Source organism: Columba livia, chromosome 4 (assembly GCF_036013475.1).
Source record: "Columba livia isolate bColLiv1 breed racing homer chromosome 4, bColLiv1.pat.W.v2, whole genome shotgun sequence".
Classification (NCBI taxonomy): Eukaryota; Metazoa; Chordata; class Aves; order Columbiformes; family Columbidae; genus Columba; species Columba livia.
Genome location: NC_088605.1, coordinates 76,617,612 through 76,632,804, shown reverse-complemented (window position 1 = coordinate 76,632,804; position 15,193 = coordinate 76,617,612).

The following is a 15,193-nucleotide window of genomic DNA, read 5'->3' as shown; positions in this document are numbered from 1 at the left end:
CAAGGGAAAGTGTAGAGTCCTGCATCTAGGCAGGAACAACCCCAGGTTCCAGTATAGGTTGGGAAATTACATATTAGAGAGCAGTGTAGGGGAAAGGGACCTGGGGGTCCTGGTGGACAACAGGATGACCATGAGCCAGCACTGGGCCCTTGTGGCCAGGAAGGCAAATGGCATCCTGGGGTGTATTAGAAGGGGGGTGGTCAGTAGGTCAGAGAGGTTCTCCTGCCCCTCTGCTCTGCCCTGCTGAGACCCCATCTGGAATATTGTGTCCAGTTCTGGGCCCCTCAGTTCCAGCAGGACAGGGAACTGCTGGAGAGGGTCCAGCACAGGGCAACAAAGATGCTGAAGGGAGTGGAGCATCTCCCTTATGAAGAAAGGCTGAGGCAGCTGGGTGTCTTTAGTTTGGAGAAGAGGAGACTGAGGGGTGACCTTATTAATGTTTATAAATATACAAAGGGTGAGTGCCGTGAGGATGGAGCCAGGCTCTTCTTGGTGGCAAACAATGATAGGACAAGGGGTAATGGGATCAAGCTGGAACACAAGAGGTTCCACTTAAATTTGAGAAGAAACTTCTTCTCAGTGAGGGTGGCAGAGCCTGGCCCAGGCTGCCCAGGGAGGTTGTGGAGTCTCCTTCTCTGGAGACATTCAAAACCCACCTGGACATGTTCCTGTGTGACCTCACCTGGGTGTTCCTGCTCCAGCAGGGGGATTGGACTAGATGATCTTTTGAGGTCACTTCCAATCCCAAACATACTGTGATACTGTGATACTGTGATAGCTGCTTTGTAGTAGAGATGCCCAATTGTATGAGACTGCAGCTGAACTGGTGAAAGCAGTGGGAGAAAAAAAACAGGTCGTAAGTACTAGCTTGTTAAGCTACTGCAAATGTTGTGGTGAGATCTTAGCTTTTTCTGACATGGTGTCACAAGTTTCAGACCCCAAAAGGATGTGTAATACACTTGAAACAATAAAGAAGATGTCCACTCTTCAATTATGCCTTTTATTCCATTTTTTCCCCGTCATTTTGAACAGTGTTACAAGAAAGGAATGCATTAGAAAATTGCAGCGTGTCAACGTCATCATCTTACCCAAGTGAAGCGCAAAAATAAGTAACACTTAAGTATCATAAAAGGCAAACTAAATCCTTGAAAGTCTTTACTATTTAGTACTCACAGTAATAACAACGCTGTTGATGACCATTATCCCATCACACAGTGATGCTGGAGATGTGCACAGTATAAACAGAATATTTCAATAGCAACAGTAGGCTGGGTAATATCGGGTTTAGGATCTCAACCGTCTTACACCATGAACCTCAAGGGTTTCAGGACTAGGCTGAAAGGGCCTACTGAGAGAAACATTCATTATTTATGACCTTGGATAAAGATAAACAGAAACAAAACACTGACAAACAAACAATAAGCTCAGCAGAAATTCTACCATGTGGTTTATTACTTTAGGAGTTTTGGTTAATAAAGTGTGTTGTTTTTTTTTTTTAGCAGCAGCGTACCAATTTAAAATAATAAAACCTAATGAAAAATTAACAATAACATGCACTGTTTCAGTAATGTTCCCTGTAATGGCTGTTGACATGGGAAATAAATCATCAAAAGGATTTCTGAAGAACAAATTTAACAAAGAAATATGTAGTAAGAGTGGCTTAGATAGCTATATTCAGTACATAGATACAAAATGTAATTCTACATTCTCCCACATTAAATATTTAAATTCTCATAAGGAACAAAGACTTGGACTAACTCTCTCTTCAGGCATAATACATTTCAAAGCAAGTGTGTCTTTAGGATCCGGCTAAAGCTTGGATCTGCCACTGTCTCCTATTGTTTGGCCTCAAACTAATTGTAGCAGAAAATTAATTATGTCCGACATTTCAAACTTAAGTTTTTAAAACACAGCTTGAAGCTGAAGGGCAGGAGTTGCTCAGCATGTTACATATTGAAGCTCTAAGTGGCCTGATTTTTCAGAACCGCTTGACACATTAGCTTTTGATAGAACCAGATGGTGTTCAGGTCTCCGTATTTCAAGGCACCTTGACACAGATCCTTCAATGCATTTCTGGATAATTCAAACCGATTTTTAATACCTTTGAGGACTTGTTGACTTGCCACGGTAGAGTTCAAGTCTCCTGTATGATTTTGCTTCCAAAATGTGGGAAAACATTGCGCGATAAAGTGTCAGTTGTCCCATGACGGCTCATCACTCCAAGATGGTTATGCTGAGTATTTACTAAAAGGCTTGACTTGAAATATAAATGTCCTGTCTTGGATTTGTATTGAAACCCTGATACTTTCTGAAGTAGATCCCAAATGCAACCATGTTGTTTATACCTTCTGGAGACTTTGAGGTTTTTATGAAGATATTTATAAACTGTGAAATTAAAAATTTATGTCAATTACAGCACCTATTTTGTAATTCAGTGTCTTATTTTCTGTAACTCCTTACCTCAAATATCATCCTATAGAGCTGTTTGGTTTAATACATACCTGTATCTTGATATGATATGGTCTGAATTTAACTAAAGCTATCAGTGAAGTAACACTAAGGTCAAAACCAGAGCAGCCTGTGATGTCCACAACCCACCACAAATACACTATTCATCTTCATTTTCTTTTGTGTGCTACACTAGCCCAAATACCTTCAACAGAATGACTCCCCCTCCTTCCCCCTGCTGTGAAATGAGCTGTATGACCTTTACAGACCTACCGGTGACAGCGTATAGAGGGGAAAAAGTAAACAGAAATAAAATGTCCCACTGCATTTTAATTCTTCTATTGGCCTTTTAAATACCCCACCTTCAAAAATGGGCCACAAGTGAGTGTTAAGAACAGCAATTTCCCTGGCCAGCTGTGCTATTCACCGCGTTGTAGATCCTGTGACCCTTTTGCTTTTGTTGCAAACAGATATGATTGAGTTTTGTTTCGTTGTTGACATTAAAAAGCAGGAAGGAAGCATGCTGAAGCAAATGCAGAAAGGCTGCTCGGGTCCCTCAAAGTGTCTGAAGCAGATCCCAAGGCTAGTCAGAAAGTATTCATGTTTTTAAAAACCCATGTCTTCAATTTGTTATTTATTCAATGCCCTAGCAGGAAGGAATTAATTGCCTCTTTTTGTTTTTGTGAAGCCAATTTAACCATCTGTGTATTCATGAGAGCTCATCTCTATCAGATCTGACTCTCTTTTTGGAAGATACAGGCAATGTAAAGGCGTTTTACAATGTTTACCCATTAAAATTTACCGTCAAGGCATCACAGACATAAACAGTATTTTCTTCTGAAATATAAGGATTAATGTTTATACAGAATGACCTGCAGAGCGTGAAGGTTCTAAGAAAACACCCACTTTGGTTTGAAGGAAAATGATGGAGGAACTCGGAGTCTCGCAGTAGAGGAAACAAAGTAGTTGACCTTTTTTAGGCTGTTCAATGTGATCTTTACTGTGAAATAATAATGATAATGATGGCAACGATGACAACGCTTGCTGATTTGAGCTACTCAGAATAATGAGGAAAAAACATGTCCTTAAACTTGACTTATAAGTAAAAATGAGCTGCTAATCCTCACAGGATCCCTCTAGTATACAATCAGTAAAATTGCAAGGGATTTTTTTTCTTTAAATCCATATTCCTCATAAAAAGCAGCAGACAAGAAGTAAACAGACGACCTAATTATACGATGAAGTACAAAGCCTGAGGATGCAGCATTCAAGCCAATTTTTGAAATGAATAAATACAGCGGTATGATTGAATGATGCACTATTTCAACGTATTTAAAATTACGATGCATTTGAATTGTTCTGACTTTCCTGTCATGAACATTGCTAAAAATGATTCAAAGCAAGGGTTTCATTGTAAAACCAGAGATAGGCCAGAATCAGGCCCTTCTCACTATGCTCTGCAGCCATAAAACTGATTCTATGTATTAGACTTTGCAGTATTGTTTTCAATAGAGCTTGGTGACACTGAAACCTGGCCTTGCAAAGAACTAAAAACACAGTAAGGAGGAGAGGTGAACGGACAACATGAGCTGACAGGTCTTTTCAGCTTTTACTTTGTTATCTTACTGGTTTATCAATAGGGAATGGAGATAAATCCAATGACTTTCACCGCCTGAGGATGTTGTTGATTATCAGATTCCTTAAAAAAACCCACTAGGTGTGATAAGCTGAGTCACAGAAGGATTTCGCTGTTGCAGTTCTTTAAGCTAATTATGATACCATTTTCCAATTCTAAGTTCATTCTATTCTGACTGAAATAGCATCTCCTTCTTTTGCTAGGGAAAGAAAAATTATGGGGTAAAATTCTGCTTGCTAAAGTCCACTGCAAAACTAGACTCCCCTCCTGAACAGCCTTGTACGGATGAACATCAGTTAGGCTATATCTAAGCTTAAAGCTTAAGCTTTCATCTCTTAAGCAAAGCAGTGTTTATTTATAATATATCCATCGCAGGTTTTCCTTTACATGTTGCTTAATACTGGTTGTACTGAGAGGTTAAATGAGCTGGATTTTGAGGGAAAAGTGGGAATGAGGGGAACAAGATCTTCTCAGTTTAGGTTTTTCCTGCCAATGTGTCATCTGCACCAGAAGACTCCCCATGGGTATTGTGATTAAAAGAGAGGATCTTTGATATAATCTAGCCTATTCAAAACTTTGTAAACCAATCAAGTTAAACTACTTAACAAGTGCAAAGAAAGCAACGTAAGATAAATTTCTTGGTAATGTTAGGTTAACGGTTGGATTTTATGAACTTAAAGGTCTTTTCCAACCTAAATGATTCTGTGGTTCTATGAAATATGATCAAAACAGTCAAGATCAGGAATTACCATTCCACTGTATCCCAAATGAGCAGAAGACTGATATAAAGGGTACATAGCAGTCAAGCGTTTGAAGTTGGAAGAAATGATCTGTGGTGTCTTCATTGATACATAAACAGATAATGTATGCAATTACTTACCTAAATGTGTAACACAAGTCAGGTATAATCCTATGGGTAATTCAATCACAGGATTCTTTTAACTGGACTAGCAGCTTTGAAGAAATTTCCCTCATCTATATGTCAGACAAATTATTCCCCTAACAAGAAACAATCCCTGCTCAATACCATCAATTCCACCTGTTCTCAGATGGAATGTTTGTATATTTTCAATCTTTTTTTTGTTGTTGTTGTTCAGCCTATCAAAGGCTTAATCCTATATTACAATACTCATTAATTACTCATTTCCTTGATACTCATTGGCATTTTGTTTTTCGTTGGTGACGGATTCATACACAGACATCTTCATTTTTTGCTTGATTATCCCGCCTAGAAGACCAACAGAGTAATATTAGTTACAGAAAGAATACTGTATTTTAATGTATGAAAACAGATGGTTATTTAAAATTACTTAGTTCTAATGTTTAATGTTAAGAAACATGCTTAATAACCATAAATGTGATGCTAATTAGGCATAATTTATTCATGTATCCTCTGAATCATTGATGACAATTTATTTGAGAAAACTAGGCTCTTCTGCCTGTTAGTTTATTTATATACTATACAACCAAAAATACTTTAAAACTCTATGTATTACTATGGATCTATTTTTACTCTTATTCAGAAGAAAAGGAGGACATTTCTGTCTTAGCTTTAAAATTTTTCTGCTGGAGAAAGAATTTTGTAAACTGACAAAAGAATTGATAACTTCAAACAGATATAATAACTTCAAATAGGTATAATAAACCAAAGCCAAGCTTCATATTCCCTCAGGTATTTGACTTAGGCTCAAAGTGTCAGGGAAACCTCACAGACATTTAAAATGATCACGGTGCTGAGCTATAAAAACAAAGGTACAAACCAGCTAAAAGTGTTAGTGGGTCTCACACCGTGTATCAGGCAAAAAGCATCAGGATTCTGACCATTTTACTACAAAGTTTCTAATTTGGCAGGTTTTGCTTTTTAAAACACAACAAACCAAACAAAACCACAAAACATGTTTCTGTTCTTAACCAATCCTAGAAATATCTTTGCGGAAAATGAATCTAAACTGTAGTGAAAAGAGCTTCAGAAAGAAGGTCAAAACAACTATCTTAAAAGCTACTATTAAGAAAGTCTAGGAATACAGAAAATGGACCAGGAGAGGGAAGAAAATTGTCATAATCTATTATTAGCAAAAAAGCCATAGTGTGAGAATGATATTTACTTTATCTAAAGTAATGACAAGCCATCAACATCCAAAATGAGAAAGCATTATCGCTATTACTATAGTAGCATTTGGGTATGAATATTATATAAAATGTATATGCAAAGAACATGGGTAACAAGGTCCTCCAAAACCCATGGGTTTTATCCCCCTCTAGATTTCTTCCAAGGATCCCCATGGTGATGAGGCAGAGGCAAACCTGCAATTGTTCCAAACAAGATGCCACCCGGAGTGACAGCCTGGACCATGGGGTGGTCTCATGAATGACCATTTGCATTGAACCATCCACGGTGCCCGTTTAGTCCTGGCAGTTGCACCCTCTGTTAATGAACACGTTAATGAAGGAAGACAGGAGTACAGTCTTCAAATGCTTCTCAGAGATAGAAAACCGAGAATGAAGGGAAGGGGAAAAAAAGAAACAATCGCAAGCAGATGGTGAGATGCATAAAGAGAAAGAAACGAGCAGTTAGAGAGATTATATTCAACCTTTCACCTCAGTAGTACCAGTTTAAATCTTGCATGTTGTGGAGCAGCACCATTTCTGAGACAGTAAGAATAAATATAAGACTAAGCCTTTGGCTTTATTATCGCTTGTCACAGCATTGGAGAAATGATGCCTTTGGGAGTCTCGCTCAGTGATAAAACTGTTTTTTCGGAATTTAGTAGTTACCAAAATAGGGGGAAAGAATGGAATATCACAATACACTTAATATTCCAAAAGATAATTATTTCAGGCATAGATAAAGATAAAGCAACATAGATGGTTGTAGTTTGAGGATATAATGACATGATGTACCAGGACAACATGCATTGCCTTTACACAGAAAGCAGAAATGAAAACCACTTTTTTTATGTGTATTGGTATGGCTTTTAACTATTAATATACACTGCCTTTGCTACAACAGACAGTTCTTCTATGTTCCCTTATTTGTTTGCAAAGTATCAGCCGCATAAAGAATACTGTAAAAATGAAAACCTCAAGCAAGGAGGAGGCAAAGAGATCCGGGTTTCATTGCTAAGTTTGACCATTTGTTAAGTTTCAAGAAAGAAATTGAGGTACCACAACTTATTTTCATCACCTCACATGAACCCTTCCTTTGCTGACTGGGCTGTACTCTATAAGGTCTTGGCACAGCTTTAATTTCCTCTCTATAAGCATCAATAAACCTGGCTAAGAAGCCTGACAAGGATTACTCCTGAATATTCTAATTACAGTGGCCTATCGGCCCTTGCGTTATCATTCCTCTTGTACACTGATGCAAGACAGCTGGGAGAGTCTAATCCCTGCTTGCTGAAATCAGTCCTTACGGGCTGCTTACAAATGGCCTGAAATCTAGAAAAGATACAAGTGGCTTCAAAATACTTCACTTCAGCTCTGTGTTTCTGCTGAGCAGAGCTTGGGCTGAGGGAAAGTCTTCTGGGATGCTTTCTTCATATTATGCTACATCAGTTGTTGCAATTAGAAGTATAGCAACCTTTTTCAATACCAGCTGCTGTGTAATGGACCGAGCGCCCACCAATTTTTCATTAGGAATGGGAAAGAAATTAAAAAGAAATGAAACCAAATAAACAGCAAAAAAAACACCCTATGGAATGTAGGCCTAGAGATGAGCTCTTCAATAGAATAATTAAAAGAAACTCCATTATCCACCAAAAATCTGCGAGATTCATGCCAAATGATCCAAGTCAAACTAAAGGATGACGAAAGGCTCCCAAAACAGTTGCACTCCTCTTGTGAAACAAAGGCTGGAGCCAACTCTCTGAAAATACTCACTTTTTTAATGATATAATGAAATTGATATCAGACCTTCTGAACGTTGTCACAGCTGTGGAGTCATTGAAAAAACATTTTAATTGAAAAAAAAAAAAATGATACTGTCCCAAAGATTCACAAACTAGACACTTGTTTGTCCATACTTTAAAAATAATACCAGATTCAAAGATACTTTTCTGTTTCAAACAGTGGGTTTTGGTAATAGATGTTAAGCATGTTTGATCTATCATCTTGACCTGTAATATCAGGTAAAAGCCTAGAAAAACAATTAAGACTGAAGACTCAACTAAGACACCATCAAATAAGCCACCAAAACATAGTGATGTTACTTGTAGCCAATTTATTTGAAAGTTCTTTCTGATATTTTTCTTAGGAGTAATGTTATTTACAATAATTAGTGTATGCAAAGGATGGACTGTAACTCTCTTCCACCAAAGTCTTAATGCAAATACAGCGATGAGCAATTATTGTTTTGGTGCTCAAAATCTCATCACTTTAAGGTTGTGTTCTCCCAGTTGCTTCTTTTCAGGAGCGTTTTGCACAGTGGTTCAGTGATCCCCCTAAACTGAAGAATAATGGTGAAATAGTGAAGCAATAGGCTATGCCATGGTGCGTATAATGATACATCTGCTGCTTGGGTGCATTTTCCTTTTTTATTTTATTTTATTTTTTTTTAGCAGGGGGAACTACATAACCTGCTTTTTAGCTACTGAAGTGTGGTTCATCAAGCATAGGTTATATTCTTGAAAATACTTTGCATTAATGCTCCACTAGAATACGGATGAAGAGCACACATACCCAGCCCCTCTGCTGGCACGTTATCTAGTGCCATAAATTTAGAACGCCTTTGAGATGACACGCTATGCTGCCATGGGAAGAGGCACAGTAATAAAAGCTCAGCCTATGTAATATTAGTCCACGGTTTCACTGCTCTCCTTTTGTTCCACCAGCAGTCTGCCCAGATAAGAGTAGCTCTCAGGTTATATCATCAGGGACTGGCTCGATAATTTGATGAGTTTTCCTCTGTCCTAGGCAAAGACCCAATTTATTCAGCATCTTGACTTCTTTATAACATTTTTTTTTTTTAATTAATAAGACTGCGGAATACCTGCAAGACTTCCTTTTCAGGACATTAGCTGCTCTTTCAGCATCTGTTTGTGACCCAATTTGCTTTCCATTACTAACCTACGGATGAGAATGTCCTTGCATACAGAGCAGCAGTGGAAGCTTGTGGATACCTGAACGAATACATTTGGAATATTAAACACCTGCTAATTAGAGGCCGATTTCCAAAAATCAACACGTGTGCCTGCTCATGTGGGCAAATTACAAATTCCTCTCCAGCTGAACAGGAGAACTGGTTCAAGGATTTTGTTTTCAGCAGAGAGATCATCACTATATTCGCTTGGAACTGCCTTGTACATAATGGTCCCTCTACACGGGATAACTGGCCAGTGTACATCATTTAGACTGGTTATTTTCTAATAGCCGTGCCATTAGACTAGCCAAGGATGTGACAGGTTTTCTTCATGGCTTTATGGCATATCTTTATATAACCATTCATTTTCACCGTCAGGCTGGATTTCTCTTATCTTAGTGTTCTTCCCAGAAGGAGACCTAATCTCAAAACATGACAGCAAAACGTCAGCTTGCACCAAGGTACCTGAGGCACCATTCACTACGCGGAGATTCTGAGAAACAGCAATGGCAATGTTGCCTTTTAATAAAGTATGGGACAAGTAGCAACGGCCTAAAATTTTCCCACTAAAGGCGCAAATTAACGGAATTAAACCTGAAAAAAAGATGTTATTGTATGGTAAGTTTCTAGGACTAATATTGGCATAGTCTTTCTTAAGAAAAATCATTTGCCATCCATCAAAAATCAAATCACTTCTGATTTTGAAAGCGTTACATAATTATTTTGTGTTAAATTTACAGGAATATAATTTTCTTTCTTTCTTAGCTCCTGGTCACACATTCATGTGTACTATTGCTAAAATTAGAAAGCACAACATCTCCGGCTTTTCTTTGCAAATATATTCCAGGCATATAATTTTCATACAGGTAGGCTTGTTGTGAATGTTTTTAAAGCGTCCTTTTTTTTAATCCCCCCAAAAGTAAATATACCCAGAGGAATACTTGTCTGTCTTCTCTAAAAGTATTTTGCAGCATGTTTATAAAATATGTCAAACGTTCTGTGTACCAAAAATAAAAGGATTTTACAGCAGTTTTTAAAAAATAAATAAATAAAAACAAAACAACCCCCCAAACCAACAAACCAGAACAACCCAACGTCACATTCTGGATATGGTCTTCAAAATAAATCTGATTAAAAGAAAACAGTTATTATCAATTACATTAATTTCCAGGAGCAAACATTTCCTATCCCCAAAAAGAAATGGCAATGGAAGGAACTGCAGTTTCGTTGTCCACAACTCCAACTTCAGATTCCCTAAGGAATGTTCCTTGGAAACCTAAACATTTCTGGTCTTGTCTCCTCTCTCTTGGTACCTTTTGCTGCCCATTCACTGGTAATTCAGCAATTAGAAACAACCCTAAAAACTGAAGATATACTCAAGAAGATGCAGAAAAATTGAAATGGTGCCTTAACTGTTGGGAACAAAAAGTAAATGACGTAGAGTAATGTGTGAAGACACAAACCCAAGGTGTACGTAAATTATGGATGAATTAAAACGTTAAAATTAGAAGAGAGGGAAGAAAGATGGATAATCTGTAATTTTCATAATACATCAACATTTGCCCGTGATCAGAGATTTTTTAAAGCCCATTTTATCGCAGACTTCAGACTTCTGTTGGACTTAGTAACAAAGCTGCTGAATAGAAGGGATATAGCACAAATGTCTGAACAGCCTTAAACAGAGCATTGCAATTGGATGTTTCTATAATAAACCTGCAACACTGCTCTGAAGCTGAAAACCTCATGGCTGTTACTCAATAAATTTCTGAAATACGGGTTCAATAAAAATCTATCCAGTTGCTGCACTACAGAATCTCACAAAGCCGCAAAAGCTTTGTATATTTTATTGAATTCTGCCTGAAGCAGAGATTTGTAAATGAGAAATTATCTGTTCCTGGAACCTAGCGAGAAGATATCATTTTATTCTCTATAGTTGATTGTATCCCTCCTCAGTGCCACCCCCACCCCCAGAAGAACAGCCTAAAATAGCAGATGATATTGAAGACTTTTTTGACTATTTAAAACACCGATCTGCGTATCACAAACGTGTAGATGATTTTTTAAGAGTGAACAGTGCCATGGGATATTGCTACAACAGCACAGTCTTTTTAATGCTCTCGTTATGGTTTTAAGTAGGTAAGATTATTGTGTACAGCACCTACTTGGCTAGTGAAGTGTGAATACAAAGACTGTTGCTGAGATACGTTCTTTTTATTTTAAAGCATCTAGGAAATGCTTTGTGTTCATTTGATTTCCAACCCTAATATGTCTTTCTGGTACATCCATGGGTTATGTATATGCAGGTCGGCAGAGGAAGTAGTCAAGGTTCCTCTCCATTTTGAATAAAAGAATATTCAAATTCTTTGTTTAGTCTTCAGTGACTTTGAGCCGGTGGATAACATTCACTCACAATAGCTATGATAAATCTGCAAGAAATATTTTTCTCATTACATTTTAGCTATTACCATTATAAGAATTCACCTTTCAAGAAAATCAGAGGAAAAAAAAATCTAATCAAATTTGGACGCATTTTTCCACCAAGTCCAGATTTTCTAAACCAGTGTGAATTCTGGCTTTTCCTAAGCCCAGAAAGCAGCGCTGCAGCCAGAGATTGCTGCGTGTCCTCTGGAACGTCGCCCAGCAAGGGGCTGGATAAATCCGAGGAGCAAATCAGAAAACTGGTGCCTCCCTGTGGAAACATCACTGCATCTTCACAGCCAAACGCCACACTTGTCCAACCATCAAAGCAACGCTGCTGACTGATGTCTGAGGCAAAGACAAACAAAGCTAAAGATAACTTTAATGGAGCAAGTATAAAAGGATCAAAGACACACAGGAAACAAGGTGCATGCGTTTGGAGTTATGCTGAAAAACAAGGAAATTCAAATAGAGGGAGGGGATATGATTTCCTGCTTCCAAAACTGAGACGTAAGACATCAAGACATAAATCTGGTTCACTTCATCATCCCAGTGAGCTTACTGGCAATAAACCCTGCTGCACGCTGACAGAGTTCATGCTGACTGCAGGGTGGACACTGATTCTGAAAGCGTATTGAAGTCCCAGCCACCACCAATTCAAAGTTCCACCAGGTTGTCCTGCTGGGAAGCCACTCTCTCCCATTTTCCACAATGCCACCCAGTGTCATGCGTTACGAAGCCACCCTGCTCTTGCCAAGCCAAGAGCCACAGAGGTTGGTGAAGATGGTCTATGAGAAGTAACGAGGAATAGATTATAAAGATGGATAGTGTCTCATTAGTGACTGGGTAGGCTTGAAAAAGTTGGTGGATAGGAACAGGAAAGGATATAAATGGAGTCAAAGCACTATTTAGGGGTTACCAAAGGATGAGTTGTTTATGGACTGAATTCTCCTTGTTCAGGAGATTCACAGCAGCGGTGAATTGACCCCTTCTTTAAATGATTGAAATGAGGGCTCAGCTTTTGCTCCAGTCAATATCATCTGGAGAATGCTCTTTTAAGATCCAAACCAGGTACAAGGATAAACCAATCCCATGATCTCTATATCTCTCCAGACTAACAGCAGTAGAGAACTAACCTTAGTATTGTTATATTAGCCTAATTATTTATAACAGGAAGCCTCCATCTCTTCACCTCATGTCAACTGTACGCTGCCCAGCTGTGTAGCTCATATTTTTCTTACCTTACCAGTAGGTGCTTAACTGTGTATGTTATTTAAAAGAGCCAAGTTATACTAAAATTTGCAAGTATTGTTCTTCCAGTAGGCAATTGGCAATGGCTTCTTACAGATTAAGTGCATTTTTATAGTAAGAAGAGTTTTTAGCAAGTCCTAGGACAATATCAGTAAATTGCATCCCTGTCACTGAACTTTACGTAATAACTTCGGCAGAGGTAACTACAACTATTAATTTGAGTAGCCCTTTCACATTTTGATGAACAGGAAACCTCTCATTCTGTCTCTAAAAATAAAGAGTTAAAGTCTGCAGCTTTCCAAAGAAATCTACAATGGAATAACTGCAGTTTGCCTTACTGTGACCATCGGATGAAGGTCGGATTCTTCCTCAGTACTCCCATGAGAAACCCACCAAAACATACCTGACACCTACTCATTGACAACAAACAAAAAGTCAGCCAAAGACTGGGAAAACGGGCAAATTACTGTAGAACAAACCTTTTCTCGGGACAGGGAGAGAGCTCATGAATTCTTTTCCTCTAAATCCCATCAAAATGTTTTGAAATAATAATCCTTTTTAACAGGTCTACTAGGAACATCTACATGTTGCAATGTATTGTCAAAGTCAAACTTCCCTGAGCCTGTAGCCAGAAATTTGCAGTTTTTCAATACCTGACCTTCTTAATGTTTCAAACGTAAAAGTAAAAGCTGTATTTGGTAGGAAGAAGGGCCAATGGACAGGTTTGTGGAAAGCCACAGAACACCAAGTGAGGAGTCAGAGCCTTATGCACAGGTGATTTAAAAGAATAAAACACCAAAAAACCAAACATTTTCAGGAACATAGTGAGCAGAACGAGATTTAAGATGATAGCATTTAAAAGAGTGTTGGTTACATATTAAACAGTTAGGCTGTTAAGAAGTAAATAATGAGAAAGTCAGTGAGAACAGAATTGCCAATTACCAGCAAGGTGGAATCTGAAGAGAAGATTAGTTCTCATTTTCATTTTTCATTTTCTATATGTGCTATGCACTGTGCAGAATTCAGTTAATCACTCTGTGGTACCACAAACATTCAAATTTTAGAAAATGCTTTTATGCACAACTTTCATTATCTATGTCCATCTGTTTACCTAATCCACACGTACGTACTATTTACCTATCATGTAGCTATGGGTTCATGAGCTTTTAAGGTTTGAACATCCAAACTTTAGAACCCTTTAGAACTTTTCCTTTAACTACATATCAGGTTGTTATGGTTGAAAAAACAGAAGAACCAAAGTGTCTTTCATGAAACTGGAACCAGCTTTAGGGAAAACAAGCATGGTAGGACAAGGATTCTGACTGCTCCTTTGATTCATGCTTGTCTTTTGGGCTGGGTTGTTGGGTTTTTTGTTTGAATATCTTGATTAACCACAATACCATGTAAATAGAAGTAACGGAGGAAAAAAGAAGTTAGGTTACCATAGGCTCATGTGACTTCAGGAGCTGAAAATTTATTATTACCCGATGTATGGTAATAATTGCATAAATACACGATACAAGTTCTGGCCCCTCAGTTTACTCCTCCATTTCACACTGTTCTTCAAGTAGTCTTCAATAGTGCCTTGGTGTTATGAATACATGACAATGACAAGCGTAGTGGTTGAGGAATGTTACCTATATACAATAAAAATTAATTAACATTTCTGAGGGAACTATAACTTTGATTAAATATTGTACAGTGTGATAATGTTAACTAGTCCCTTCAGGTATTTGATGCTGAGTATTTAACAGTAAAGCATTTCCACGGTTCTTTTTCTTCTATTAGGTTTTGTAAATTTTGTGCTATAAAGGAACAGGCTGACGATTTGATAATTGTTTCAAAATTTTTAATATACCCACAAGAAATGAATAGTACTTTTACAGGTCATATTTCTTTCTAATTCTAATTGCTGTTGTGAATGCTGTGCCACTGATGGTGAATAAAACCCTATCATCGTTCAAAAGAAAATTTTCTGCCCTTACATAAACATAGGGAATTTGAATTAAAATAAGATGTGAAATTATAAACATCAAGTGTATTATCAACTTGTGTTTTGATAATCGCGACAAGATTTTTGAAATGGTTTAGCCCCTGAGCTGAGTTTTGCTCAAAGTCTGGCTTCAGCTGCGTCTTGAAACCCTGGCTCATCCAGCCATCAAGCTACACATTTGCATGCATTATACAATGAGATTACACTTTGTGTAATCATTATAGGATCCACGTAAAGCAACACCCCTAGCTAATGTTGCTCGAAACTTCCCACAGCAGAAAATTTCAGATCAGTAAACTAAATTCAGGATATATAGGAACATAGAGAGTTTATAGAAGTGCCCCTAAATGAATTTTCTGTGCACAGTTTT